The 13,607-nt window shown below is 38.8% G+C and overlaps 1 protein-coding gene across 10 annotated transcripts in view; it reads left to right on the top strand.

The window, feature by feature from the left end:
* Positions 1–13,607, top strand: part of GREB1L (GREB1 like retinoic acid receptor coactivator) — a 133,212-nt gene that overhangs the window by 58,061 nt on the left and 61,544 nt on the right. For all 10 annotated transcript variants that reach the window (XM_021551543.3, XM_021551545.3, XM_021551539.3 and 7 more), the window contains one exon: positions 77–180. The gene's annotated coding sequence lies outside the window, so the exon portion shown is untranslated. The remainder of the gene's footprint in view (positions 1–76; positions 181–13,607) is intronic.

Genomic DNA, 13,607 nt, shown 5'->3' on the forward strand with positions numbered 1-13,607 from the left:
GGCTTTTTGTCTTCTTATAAACTATATGCTGGCACGAGTAATTCTAATTTTTTTTTTCTCCCTTTTTATTTTTCAGGTGTTCAGGAGTTTTAAACAACTTTGGAGCAAGGCTTCACAAACTCTTAGCTGCATCCTTTAATCATGACTGCATTTCAAATAGGTTGAAAGTAATCTGAGAAGGTAACCATACTTGCCTATCCTAATAGACAATACACTGTATGTGATCAGCATCTCTGCTTTCATTTCCATTGAGTGCATTTTAGGAGCAGTGTGGACTGTAAATAACTATTTTATTTTTGCTTCAGGCATGTAAAATATTCAAGTTTTAAAAAAGATAATGAAATCCAGTTCATATAATCTAAAAGCCTTCAACAGAGGGCTGATTTGTGCTTCCATTTTTTTCTTATATAACCACAATGAGGTCAACTTCATTATTTAATGACACTTTTTTTGAAGCTGTAACAATCTTCTGCTGTTTTACTTAGAGGCTCTGCAAATACCTAAGCAATTAGCTAAATATAAGTTCCATGCACTTGGAGGGTGAATGTTTGTTTGTTTATTTGTCCTCTCGAAGGGTTTAAAACAAATGGGAAGAAGAATGCAGATCTTTGTAATGATTGGGATTGATTTGTGCTTCCAACTGAGATTCTCACACGTCTCTTTTTTCCTGACTTCTGAGAGGGGGGAGGCTTGCCTCAGTACACAATATTGGGCTCACATAGTTTCTTGTTGCATTTAAATAGCCAGTGTACCCAGAAGGCTGAAGATCTATTCCTGCTTTATGACCTGTTGTATCCCTGGGGGCAAGGGCAGCCCTGAGCAGAGCAAGGGGGTCATGGCCACAGCCCAGGTTCTGCTTGGCTCTTGGGGGCTCCCAAAACCTGCCTGCTGGAACATTTTGCTTGGCAACATCTGGAACATGGTATAAATCTGGAAGAGGGGGGAACCTCCAGGATTTTGCTTCGCCAGGTGCTAGGAGGAAGCAACATTAGCCTTTTTGATGGGGGGGGGGGGAGAGGCAGATTCTGTGGCCCTGAAGTTAGGCTAAACAATTGCAGAGGTCAAAGGACAGCTGAGTGCGGTCAATGAGACACCCTGGGGTGTATTTTGTTACTTAGTAAAAGGAGCAGCATCCTAAAACCCTAAAGGATTCTCTTGAAAATCTGTGTTGTGAAAAGGTTTTATGAGTCTGATGGCAAAAAGTGCTGATTTAGCTAAGGAATGCTTGCTTTTGTCTAAATGAAAGGCTAATCCTTACCAAATGTTGGCAGCTATTATAGTGCAGTCAATGCAGGTCTGAAAGGACAGTTAGAGTAGAAGTATACCTTGGGATCCCAAATGTTTATCATTTTAATGGTTCTGTAACTGAAAAGATTTCTGAAACTTTCACCCTTTATCCAAAAATTTAACCCGTGAACAAATTATCAGAAAAAGTAATAAGTAACTTAAATTATAATTTAAAAAACTGTTCATAAGGGAGCTGTGCCTGCCTGGTTGTTTTGTATTCCCTGACAAATTTGCTTTAGATTTTTCAGGGTAATGCTGGGCTTAAAGTGTAACTTCCTTTAATCTGCTAACACTTATTAATTGGCTGGGAAAAAAAGTATGTGATTTTTTTTTTTTTATGGTCTTGAGAATTTTTACTGTTCTTGTTTCAATGCTTATGAGAAAAAAAAAAGAATAGGTTTGGGGTAATTAATTCCTATAATTTGTTTAGCATTATCTTTCTTTAAAAGGACAGCTTATTAACACTTAACATTTGTCATAGAAACAGATAAGAAATCAATGTCAGAGCCAAGACCTTGTGAATAACCCGAAAGGAAATGTAATAATGGCCGTCTTCACCACAGAGGTGGTGGGGGGAGGACTGGGCATGTGACAGAAAAGGTTCAGTGCTTTTTGTTTTCCTTTGGAAGGGGGGGTTGCTGCAAGGCATGACACAGAGCCTCTGACTCGTTCACCCTACTGTCTTACACAAACACTCGTGGCTGTGTTAGGAAGAAAAAGGGACTTGGGAGCCAGTGGTGGTGGCCAGCCTGGTGTTTCATCGTAATCTGTAGAAGAACTCTATAAGAAGAGCGAAAAAAGAATAAACTGCATAATTTTCAAGGTGGGGGGAAGTGAACAAAGAATTTGACAAGTTGCTTTGGTGTATTTTTGAAAGAAAGGTCCTTGCAAAATACAGCTTTTTGCAGAGTTTAATTTTTAAACTCTTCAGAAGAGATGCCTAGCACTGATTTATGTCAAGGTTAAGGCACCTTTAAACAAATAAGGCTGGGGATGGATAAACCTACTAAAATACAAATAGCCTATTAAACACAGAAGATGTTTGTATAGCATTCAGGTTGCCACAAAACTGACACATGTCCTGAAATTCTCCTGATAACCCCTTCTAAATTCATCAGGAAACGATGGCATGTGTTTGAGGGTTACACAAGGGAGCAGCCAGAGAGGATAGAGATGGAAGGTCAGGCTTTAGCTTTGACTTTCTAGACTTCAGCTTCATGCTTTTGCAATAGGGTGATGGCAAATGAAAAAAGGATTAAGTGATTTATTTATCAATGAGATTGTTCTGGCTTTTGCTGTAGGAATTCTGTGGGAGGTCCAAGACTATTTTCAGATTTATCCCTATAGACAATAACTATCATATTTTACATATATCTATGTGGAATTAAGTGCTATATCTGTATAATTAAACTGCTTAGAAGAGTACATATTTGAGCTGTAATGCTTAATTTTGTTTGTAACTTCAGAATTTAACTACTCAGACAACATAAAATAGGTTTAGATTTATTATTTTTTTTCCTTGTCTATTGGAGAAAATCGTTCTGTGTTTATAAACTGTTTATTTATCAGGTGTATGGAGTTTTTTATTTTTTTAAGCAGATTTTAGCTCACAGTGAGATTTTTATGGCTAGTATTTATATTCTACTATGGCAACAGTCACAGAAAAATATTTTAAGCATAGTTTCTTGAGTGTCAGGATTTACTGTAAGTTTTATATGCATGCCATCAAGAATGCCTAGAACCTGTAAATATTCTGTGTTGCTGACTCATAAAACCATAATGGAGCAGCTTTGGGAATCAAGATTGCCTGTGCTAGCATGTTTATGTTGCACATAAATTAAGTCCAGCCTGTAAACATCATTAAGATTTTGAGGAGAAAAGTACAGAAATGTATCTAATGCTCCCAACAAGTCAAATATTTTATTATAATTTTTTTTCATGTAAGACATAGCTGCTCTTCCCCCCTCCCCCCACCCCAAATTCATCATAGTGGTTGATGAATTGCATTACAGAACAATACAAGCATTAGAAATTTAATATTATTTCCTTCTCCTATTAAGTATTAATAGTATGTGATTTGAATTTTTGGATTTTGAGTAAAGGTGGGTTTTTTCCCTGGACCTAAATGGCATTGTATAGATGTCATTTGTGGACATTTATCCCAAAACAACTTTTGAGATTCCTAAGTATCTAGAAAAAGTAGCTTGAATGTCAAAACTCTTCTTTTTTAGCCATATCCCTGGATATGGTGTTCACGTGTTGTTCTGTTGATTGCTTGTTTGTTGCAAATTCCATCATAAATAAAATCTGGGATACTGCAGATGGACCAACAGTGATGTGCATCTTTGATCTCAAACAGGATTGCCTCTGGTAATTTTAGAGATTCTGGACAGAGCTTTGTTTATTTTACAGAAGAATTTGTGGTATTCTGGGAATGGGAAAAAGTAGAGTCAGCTTTGACACATGACAAACATATGTTGTCGAAAAGGAAGAACTCTAATATAAAGGACTTTGCACTTGGAAGTTCATTTCCACTAAAATTAACGATGAGAAATTTGGACACAGTTTCCCACCAGCAGGGAAGTTTGCAAAAAGTGTCTGAATGATATGAAATCGACATTGCTTGTGGATTTAAGCTGATTATTATGGTTTTGATCTAGAGAGGGTTTTCTTGTCCCTTCAGAGGATTGTTTTTTGCATAGAAATGGCCATGAAAGCAGCTAGCTTTGCTGTGTTGGTCTTTTTGTCTCTGCATCATGGGCGGGCAGTGACTGCAGAAATGTTAGTTGTGCATCTCTATCTAGTGACTACATGGGAGCTCCAGATCAGAAAAATCTGGTTTGTTCTGTTCTAAAACATATTTTGAGTCCACAAGAGCAGAAGCACGATTATTTTGACTTATTTGAAAATGGCACTTTTGGAAGAGCTGTGCAGGTATGTGCTCTGAGGGAACTTGACAAACATTTTGACACAAGCCTCTGCAAAAGAAGAGGGACTCATTTTCACCTTTGCTGGTTCCTTTTTAGGGATCATTAAGCCTTGTAAAACCAAGGAGAACTCTTGTTCAGGCTTGCCTGTTTTCAAACTGGGCTCTAGAGAGAAAAACAGTCCTTTTTCAGAGGACATGAGGAACCAACAACTTACTTAACCTCTTACCCAAGTGCATTAGTGAAGGCTGGTTTAATTACTTAAGGCTGACCTTATTTCTTCTTGATTAAATTTTATTTTAAAATCTAGAAATCTATGTTAGGGATTTGTTCAATAATCTGTCTGAAGAGGGAGAGGAACAAAACTTGATGGCGCTTTTGGCAGAATTATGTGCTTACAAGTGAAGGAGAAGGAGGAAAAGCCATGTGTGAGTCACTTGGATGCAGGGTGTTACTCCTTGTACAGAGTCATAGACACGATCTGGCTGCAGAGACTTTCTTTTTTCTTTTTTTTTTTTTAATTGGTAATCCTGAAATTACTTTCAAGTTGCATATTTGAAGAAGTGCCATGGTACATCTCCAACTCTGCCAGCTTCATGGGAGGAAAAAAGTTTGCTTGCAGCAAAGGAAAAGTTGAAGTCAACAAAGTTTTACTCCAGGGCTTTATTTTTAGCCTGTTGCAGCTGTCAGAAACCAGAACATGGATCAGATAAGATGAATACAGTGGAAAAAGAAAGTATTAAGTGGGTATTTGTGAAGAATTGGGTCATCTTTGTTTGGAAAGTTTTAAGAGCCAATGAAATCTGTATTACCATTATGCCTATTATCCAGAAAGTTTTATTTTTATTAGTGTCAGTTTGTATGTTTTTCAAGAACTGAGAACCCTTAAAACCACTAATATCTTTGCAAAATGAATAGCGATCTGTTTATATTTCTTAGCAATAAAAATATTCCTTCCTCTCTTATTAGGCAGCACTTTCACATAAGAAAACTTTAAAAAAAAAGGAGGAAAAAAACAGGAGAAAACCACTTTTATTGTAGATATACATGTCTAAAATTATCTTTACTAAGGATTTTATTTTTAATGCTATACATTCTGATGTTGAGATGTGTCAAAATGGATTACATTTTAGCTTCTATTTTCTGTACCTTGATAGTGATTTTTTTTTTGCTGTTTCCAATCAAATAGTGTCATCTTGGTGAGCAGTCTTTAAAAATGTCACACATAAGTTCCTATGTAAATGGTACCATCTTCCTACAATAAATAATTAGCATAAGCTGTGATGTTTAAAACTTAAAATTTTGGAGCTCAGTGGCCTAAGGATTTACAATAATTTAAATGCATAAATGTATAATATATTAAGCTGTGCTAAGCCATAAGGCACAGTCCTACTCCATGGTCCTATTGAAGGCAGCACCTGGCAGATGAATATGTAGTTAGATTATTGAGTTCTGAAAGCAGATCAGGATAACTGGTGTAGAGATAGCTTGCAGGAAAAAAATGAAACAAACAAACTCAGTGGTTGGAAATTACTTCAATACCATAGCTTCATATGGTGTTCTTTGTTAATCCAGTTATGTTGAAGAGTTGGTCCACAAATTCAATCGATAAGGCATTCGAAGTATGCCTAGGATTGTAGGTGAAGTGCTCAGCTTCCAGGTGTCCAGTCCTAAAGTGCTTAATAGATGATCATTCCTTTCATTTTCACAAGAAATGCCAGCTCAGATGCCACAGTGATTGCTTCTTTTTATGGCATTACATGGCTCTTTCAAAACATTGGTGATTTCGCCTTTCAATTTCTCAGGATAGAAGCAACTGGGAAAAAACGCAAGTAAAAATATAATTCATAAGAGTCAGCAGTTAGTGATAATTACCAGCATTAAAATTGTTGACAAGCACAGACCTGTGTTTATTTAGAAAGACCATTCACTGAGCTTCCCAGTTATTAATTTTTTTTATGGTGGAATATTAGACAGTGTTCTGTTGAAATGAACATTAAATCTTCATTAGAAGCAAAGCTTTAAATTAGTGGGTGCACTTGAGAAGATAGTTTACTTCATAGATTTTTGTAAACTACATAAACAGATTTTATATCTCTAATACTTCTTAATAGTTGAATTGGTAATTAGTAAATATAGTTGTTAGCTAATAATTGATAATAAGATCTGTGTAATAATAGAATATATGTTGTTAGTGAATGACTAAACACTTATGTATACGAAAAGTATATAAAAGTTACAGAGTTTCAAAGTATTGGCTTTGGGAACAGTTACTGATTTTGAATACATTATTTGAGGAACAAATTATTTAATCTGCTGTATTATTAAGAGTGGTAGATAAATTAATTCATAGCATCATAGAATGGGTTGAGTTGGAAGGGACCTTCAAGACCATCTAGTTCCAACCCCAGAGCCTCACCACCCTCCCAGTGAAGAATTTCTTCCTAATACTTACTGTAAATCTATCTTCTTTCAGCTTAAAGACATTTCCCCTTGTTCTATCCCTCCTTGCCCTTGTCAGAAGTCTCTCTCCAGCTTTCTCCTGGGCACTGGAGGTCTGCCTGGAGCTTTCTCTTCTCCAGGCTCAACAGCCTAAACTCTTACAGCCTCTTCTCACAGAAGAGGTGCTCCAGCCATCTAATAATATTCATGGCCCTCATCTGGACCTGCTCCAGCAGGTTTACATCATTCTTAGTACAATGGAGACCCCAGAGCTGGATGCAGCACTGCAGATGGGGTCTCACCAGAGCAGAGGGGCAGAATCACCTTCCTTGGCCTGCTGGCCACGCTGCTTTGAAGGAGCAGGATGTGGTTGGCCTTCTGGGCTGCAAGTGTGCGTGGCTGGGTCATGTTGCTCTTCTTGTCAACCAACACCCCAAAGTCCTGCTCAGGGCTGCTGTCAATCCATTCCCCATCCAGCCTGTATTTAGGTCTGGGGTTGTCGCAACCCATGAGCAGGACCTTCATGACATTTTCATGGGACCACTTCTCAAGCCTGTGAGATCCTTCCATATGGGATCCCTTCCCACCACTCTCACCCCATTATAGAAGATTACTAAATTTTCAGCACAATTTGTCCTTAGTGAAGCTATGTTGGTTGTCAGCAGTCACCTCCTTATTTTCTATGTGCTTTGGCATAGTTTCCAGGAGGTGGGCACAGAGGTGATTCAAACATAACTAGCTGACTATGTGAACACGCCAGGTTGTTAGAAGCATAAATTGTAATTCATGTCTGCAACTAATTGCAAAATCAAAATTACACAGCAAAAATATGCCTTGATCCTATAGCTAGGATTAAGCATCATTGCTGATTTGGTTGTATTGAACTGACATTAATAATGTAGTTAATAGTCCTGTTGATTTAGGACAGAAAACATAAGTGGGGAAAGCTATGTAGTAGCATGCATGTTTTAAGGAAGCAGGCTGAGGCTTTCAAAACTGCTCCTTGGTGATTTATTTGTGCCATCCCTGCCAAGACTGTGTGAGCATATACTCCTTTTAAAATACTGAAGTCTTTTAACAATATCTAAACTTCAAAATCAAAAGCAATGTTTGTAGGTTGATAACCTTTTTATTCCCACCTGAAGGTTTTTCTATTGAAAGAGAAGTGTATCCCTTTTGTTAAGGGTGCATAGTAATGTTCTTTTTCCTATGTATACTGTGAAAAGTTCCTGCAGGATAAAAGGATTTGCTCCATCTTCTGCTGATTTATTTAGAAAACCCTACAAAACCTCCACAGTAACTTATCTACCCATTTCATAACATCATTTGAAAAGACTCCAAAAGCTTTGCAGTCACATTAGGCCAAATCCACATAATTAACTCCTGAAAACTTTTATGTGCTTTCTTCATCTGCTTTTTGCATCTTTTTTTTGAGGAAATCACATCAAATGAAGCTTGGAACATGCTTAATCTTAAATCACCTCAGTCCTCACTGGAGGAGTGTGTTGGTGCACTGGCTGCACCAGTTTTCCTCTCACTGTGCTGTAAGAGTTTAACCTATCCAGAATACAGCAATTTTTTTCCATAACCTAGAGAAAAGTAAAGCCAGTGCCATTTTGTAAAATTTGACTTGAGCTCAGCTTGCAATGACTTCTGTACCATTGCGCCTCTCAGTGTATTCTGTGTTTGATCATGGCTGTAAATTGCTCTTTGTGTGCACAGCTCAGTGGATAACACCATTAAAAAGAACTAAAGAAACATTTCAAGCTTGAGGTTAAAGAGATGAAATGGTGTTTCAGTTGCTATTTTTTGGTGGTTTTCCTTTGCTAGCCTCAGTGTTACATCACTGCTGGTTTATTCTGTGAAGCTGAAAACTCCCACGTCACCAAATTTCTAAAACTGCAATTCAGACCTAATTTTTGCTTTAAATCACTTGGGGTGATTTGAAGCTGATACATTCATTCATGTAAGTTCAACTTAGTAATACCATCCTGCATCCAGGTGTTAATTTTACCTTTAGTATGTTTATTGTTTTGTGAGCTATTCCTGAGGCCTGTAGAAAAAGTCTTGGGGTGGAAGGGATGGAGCAGTAAGGGCATAGCAGCCTCTATATTAAGACCACTTGTAATTTGCTTTCTGTTTAATGTTGTGGGGAAAGAGCTGCCCCCTTCCACCATCCTGCATGTGGCTCTGTAGAATATGCATCTTTCTGTCTCTATCCAAGGAATTGTCCAAATCTCAGATAATCTGATGCAATACTCCAAGTACAGATACAATTAGTGAAGCAATAAGAGAAATAACCTCATGAGGAAAAAATATGTGTTCTTGATCCTTCCCATTACTTTCACACAGTAGTGTCAACATTAGACTGAAAGATGAGACTCTAAATGGTATTGGATGCAAACGCTATTTTCTTAAAAATAAAATGAGAAATAAAGATGAGAGGAAACTGCACTGTAAATAGGGTAAATCCAAACTAATAATTCATTTTTCTTGAAAGACATTGCAAATCAGTTATCGGTCACTTGCTCCATAAGATTGTAAACTCTTAGTAAGCTCTCCAACAGTTGAGTTTGAATATTGCTAATGAAGAGAAAACAGGCTGAGAATCTCAAGACCTTGAAAAGGCTGTGGTGGGGGGTGGGGGGGAAAGGAGATCTTACAGTGGTTATGAAGTAAGGCTTCTGCTCCACCTTACAGTCTTGTTTTGAGTCACACATAAGTCTTCCCCACTGAATGCTACAGTTGATGCTGCACATAGACTTTTGACTTTGAAGTCTGCACTTTTAGTGACTTGTATGTATTTGTTATTGTCATTATTACCTGACATTCTTTCTGCTGTATGCATGTTCAGGGTACATCTTAGTGATACTCTCATGAGAAAAATAATACTCCTAGAACATGACTAAAAATGATGTAAACAATCAAAAACACTAGCTGTACCTGAAACAAGCAGTTCAGTTATTCTGCAGCACAAATAGATGCCTGGTCTCTCTTTGCCTGAGATAACCCTTTGAGATACAGAAGCTGTGCTGGGCCTGGCAATGCCTTTGTGGAGGAACTTGCTTTCTTTTCCTTTGAAGAGAAACTTCTTTGTGGGGTAGGCCAGATCAGAAGCCAGATTATGTGTTTTGGAGAACACAATTACATTATTAGGTTAAACACAAAGTAAGGACTTGATAGAGCTGACTTAATGGAGGGTGTTTGCATCAGATTCATCATTCGCTATCAGGTAATTGTGAAATTGCTTTAAGCCATAACAACAACATTCACCCCCTCCCTCATCCTCCAGTTCAGTTCCTCTCCTTTAAAGTCTCTGGGGTCATGACCCACCTGGAGGCCAAATATGTGGTATCTGGTGTACTGAATGATCTGATTATATTTTTACTAGCAGAGCCTTCAACTCAATGTGCAGTCTGGCTCCCAAGAGTTATTGAGTCATGATCCACTTTTCAGAGGTGACTGTTTTTTTTAATGTAAAGAAGCATAGTCACCTTTTTTTCTATCTAAAAGTGGGTAGTGTTTACTGTACTTACACACTGCTGGACCTGGGCTCTGTTTTTTCTCAAACATCCCATGTCATGATTCTGCACAGATCTTTTGAAACCTGGGTGACCACATGGAACAAGATTATTTGCTTGAATTGACAAGGCCTTTTTGTAAATTCAGTTTCTGGGTTTGAAAGTGGGATTAGAATTTCCCTGAGTCCATCACAGTGAAGTGATGCAGTGTTAAAATCAATTCTCTTTGAAATTTTGCTTTTGTTATTTCCATTTCTGTCTACTTTGATAGAAGCTCATGGTAATTGTAGTTTTGCTTTCCACTATGAATGCCCATATTAATTGTTTTATTTAAAGCTATAACAATAATCCTCCTTTACCTGTGGGCGGGTTAGAGGAATTTCACAATTGCCTTGTTCATGTGTCTTTGTAAGGAGACAGATGTAAGGAAATGTGAGGGCTGCCTTCCAGTTCTGTTTAAGGCAGTTCTCACTCCAGCAAATCTCAGGTTAATCCTGTAGTTCAGTGATGGGCCACTGCAAAGAAGACTTGACGTGTGTTTAGGAAATTTACTTTGAAGAAGCACAGCAGGAATGGAGATGTGTTGAGTGGTTCCTTAGTATCTGAATCTTTTCAGAGAAGGACACTGAGAGTGATAGAGCCTGGAGGTGGAGGTGATCTAAATTTTAGGAATTTCCCCTATTATTTCATGTTTTTTTTCAGATTTAGTTTTGAAATTATTCAATTTTGATAATGTCTTCTAATCCCCATAGTGAGTTTTAAGGAAATTAAACAAAATTCATCTGTGTACAGCGAGACAGTTGTTGAGGTAGAGGAGAAACCTTAGGAGTGTTGTCAAATTGAACCTTCTTCCTTGGTAGGGTGGTGGGGAGGGAAAAAGTATAGCAGCTAAAATACACATACACTTTGCACATACCAACATTCTATAGAGTTCAATCCAAAACAGACTTCAAAAGGTTGCCAAGAGACGTAGGCAACTTAAGAATTATGCTAGCATCCATCCAGTGGTGCAGGTGAAAGGTGAGGCTGGAATACTGAATTAGAGATGTGCAGACTGCTCACTGCTGGGAATCTAACCAGTTCTGTGCTGAGCTAGCTACAATTAGTGTGCTAACTGTAGATATGGAAATGATTATTTACTCCCTCATCAAACCTCCTGCCCACTGGAAACCTCTTGGTGCATGAGGTAAGGCTCCAGCAGAGTTCCACGCCATGGTGCTGGGCGTGGAACAATGGACAGGAGGGTGAGCCCTGAAGTGTCAGAGTTGGCAGCATCAAAACAGGTTTGTGAGATCAGGGAGGAGCTCCTGAGTCAAGTCCAGCACTGTCTTCTAAGCTACTGTGTCAGATCAGCTCAGCTGAATTCAACAATGGAATGTCTTTCCCACATCCTGCCGAGCTCACTGATGCATCAGATGGGCAGAATTTTAAGAAAACATTATCTTAATTTCACTATGAAAAATAAGAGGGGTTGGTGAGTTTTTTGGGAGATTTTTGTTTTTGTTTCTTAACCAAATGACCACATATATGAATGATAGACATATTTTTTGTGTAACTTTTTAAGCAATGAACATTAATTTAGTTATGTTAAACCATTGGCTTTGGTCATATTTAAATGCAGATGTGGCAGATACATGTCGTAATAAGAGAAATGTTCTTCGGTTTTGGTGGTTTGGTTTGTTTGGTTGGTTTTTTTGCCTCCCTAAAATAAATTCCATCAATTTGTTTTTCCTCCGGGCTCTGCTGCCACCTCAAGCCCCCTCAGCACGCTGGAGTCCATTTAAAGCACGTTCTCCCTCTCTGCCGCTGCTGAGGCGTGCTCGCTGGAGGCTGCCTCCCTTTTACGCTGTGAGGAGGAGAATTCACCATTTCCTAATGGCACCAGGCATGCAGGGGTAGAATCAAGTGCGGACACAGTGAGAGTTACTCCCCTGCATTGGTGCTCCTGGCTTTCGAGGCTGATCACAGCCTCAAGCCGGCAGCAGCTCACTGCTGGAGGGTCCTGCCACCTCCTCTCCCCTCTCTCCCCTCCCCAGCTCGATTGAACTCCAGATGAGGCCCAGCTGCCCTAATGGCCTCGGGCAGTGTTAGGAAATCGCTGCCCCATGCTGCTCTCCAGGGCTGCCGGCTTCCTCAGCCGCGGCCCCTCTGCCTGCCGCATCTTGCCCCGGCACATCCTGGCACAGCCTCCTGCTCTGCCTCACGCTGCAGGACCAGAACTCGCACAGGCTGGGCTCCCCGAGCTTTCCTTTCCTTGGCATTTCCACCAACAACCTTGTTTTCTCTTGGCAAGCTGGAAACATCCTCTGGTAACATTAACCATGGTAAATCTGTGACAATCTCCATCCACAGGCAAGTCTCCTTGTATAGATGCCAGGGAAGCAAATCAAATTGCCAGCATTTTTGATGTGTGTGTCCTGTGCTTTATTATTACTTTCCCATCAAAATTAAAATAGTTGTCATAGAATTAAAACAACAAGTAAGCTGTAGAAAACACGGAGAATAAACAGATTTCACACAGGTGTTTTGCTGTGGGAATTGCAAATTTTCTGTTCACAAAGGTTGATTTATTTTCCTTATGGTGTTTTAACTAAAGTCTTTTAATTTGAATGCATTCCTGAAATCTTACCTTAAGCACATCATAACTGACATAAATAGCACGGAAAACAAATTTTATTGCATGAAATTTAATAATAGTCTGAGCTGATTTCACTTATATTTATGGAAGTATCATCACTGATTTCAGTAAAATAAGTATTTCAGTCACTTAGCCGATTTCCATAAATTCTTTTTTTCAAAGGCACCTGACAGGCTTTAGCTTACTGCAGCCTTAATACTGCTTCAGTGTAGTTTTTTCCCTAACATACTTTGTAGTCGTGTGTTTGTACACAGTCCCTACCATTTCCAAATTTAATGAAAACATATAGAAGGGAAAAGAGAACTACATATCTTAGGTATCTCACTGCTAAAATAGCAGAATGTGTCAGGTTAAGAAATAGTTTTTTATCTGGTATTGTCTCTGGTTGGCGTGGAGAAGTGTAGTTGCCACAAAATTTATTAAAAGCCAGTCAGAGATGGGGAATTATTTTCCCAAAGCTGCATAAAAACTCTGAACAGGGAACTGACCCTGTCTCCCAAGTTAGAGGTGAGTAATTTGATTTATTTCACACCTGTGTATCCAGTAGTGTAGTAATAATGAGCTCTTAGATATTTGTCTACAGCAGCAGACCTCAAAGGCTGCTGGAAGTGGCTGTCATGATTATTTCCCTTTTACAGGTGGCCCTGAGGACCTTGAGCAACCCAGTGATAAAGCAGGAGTGGAACTATAGGTTTTCAAAATGCCAGCTTATCTTCTTGGCCAAGGTCTCTTCCTGTTTGTAGGACTAGGTGACATCTAGTGAGGGGAAGTAAAAAGATAATGTTATAAGGT

This window comes from Lonchura striata, chromosome 2, assembly GCF_050655825.1.
Source record: "Lonchura striata isolate lonStrDom1 chromosome 2, ASM5065582v1, whole genome shotgun sequence".
In the NCBI taxonomy this organism is placed as follows: Eukaryota; Metazoa; Chordata; class Aves; order Passeriformes; family Estrildidae; genus Lonchura; species Lonchura striata.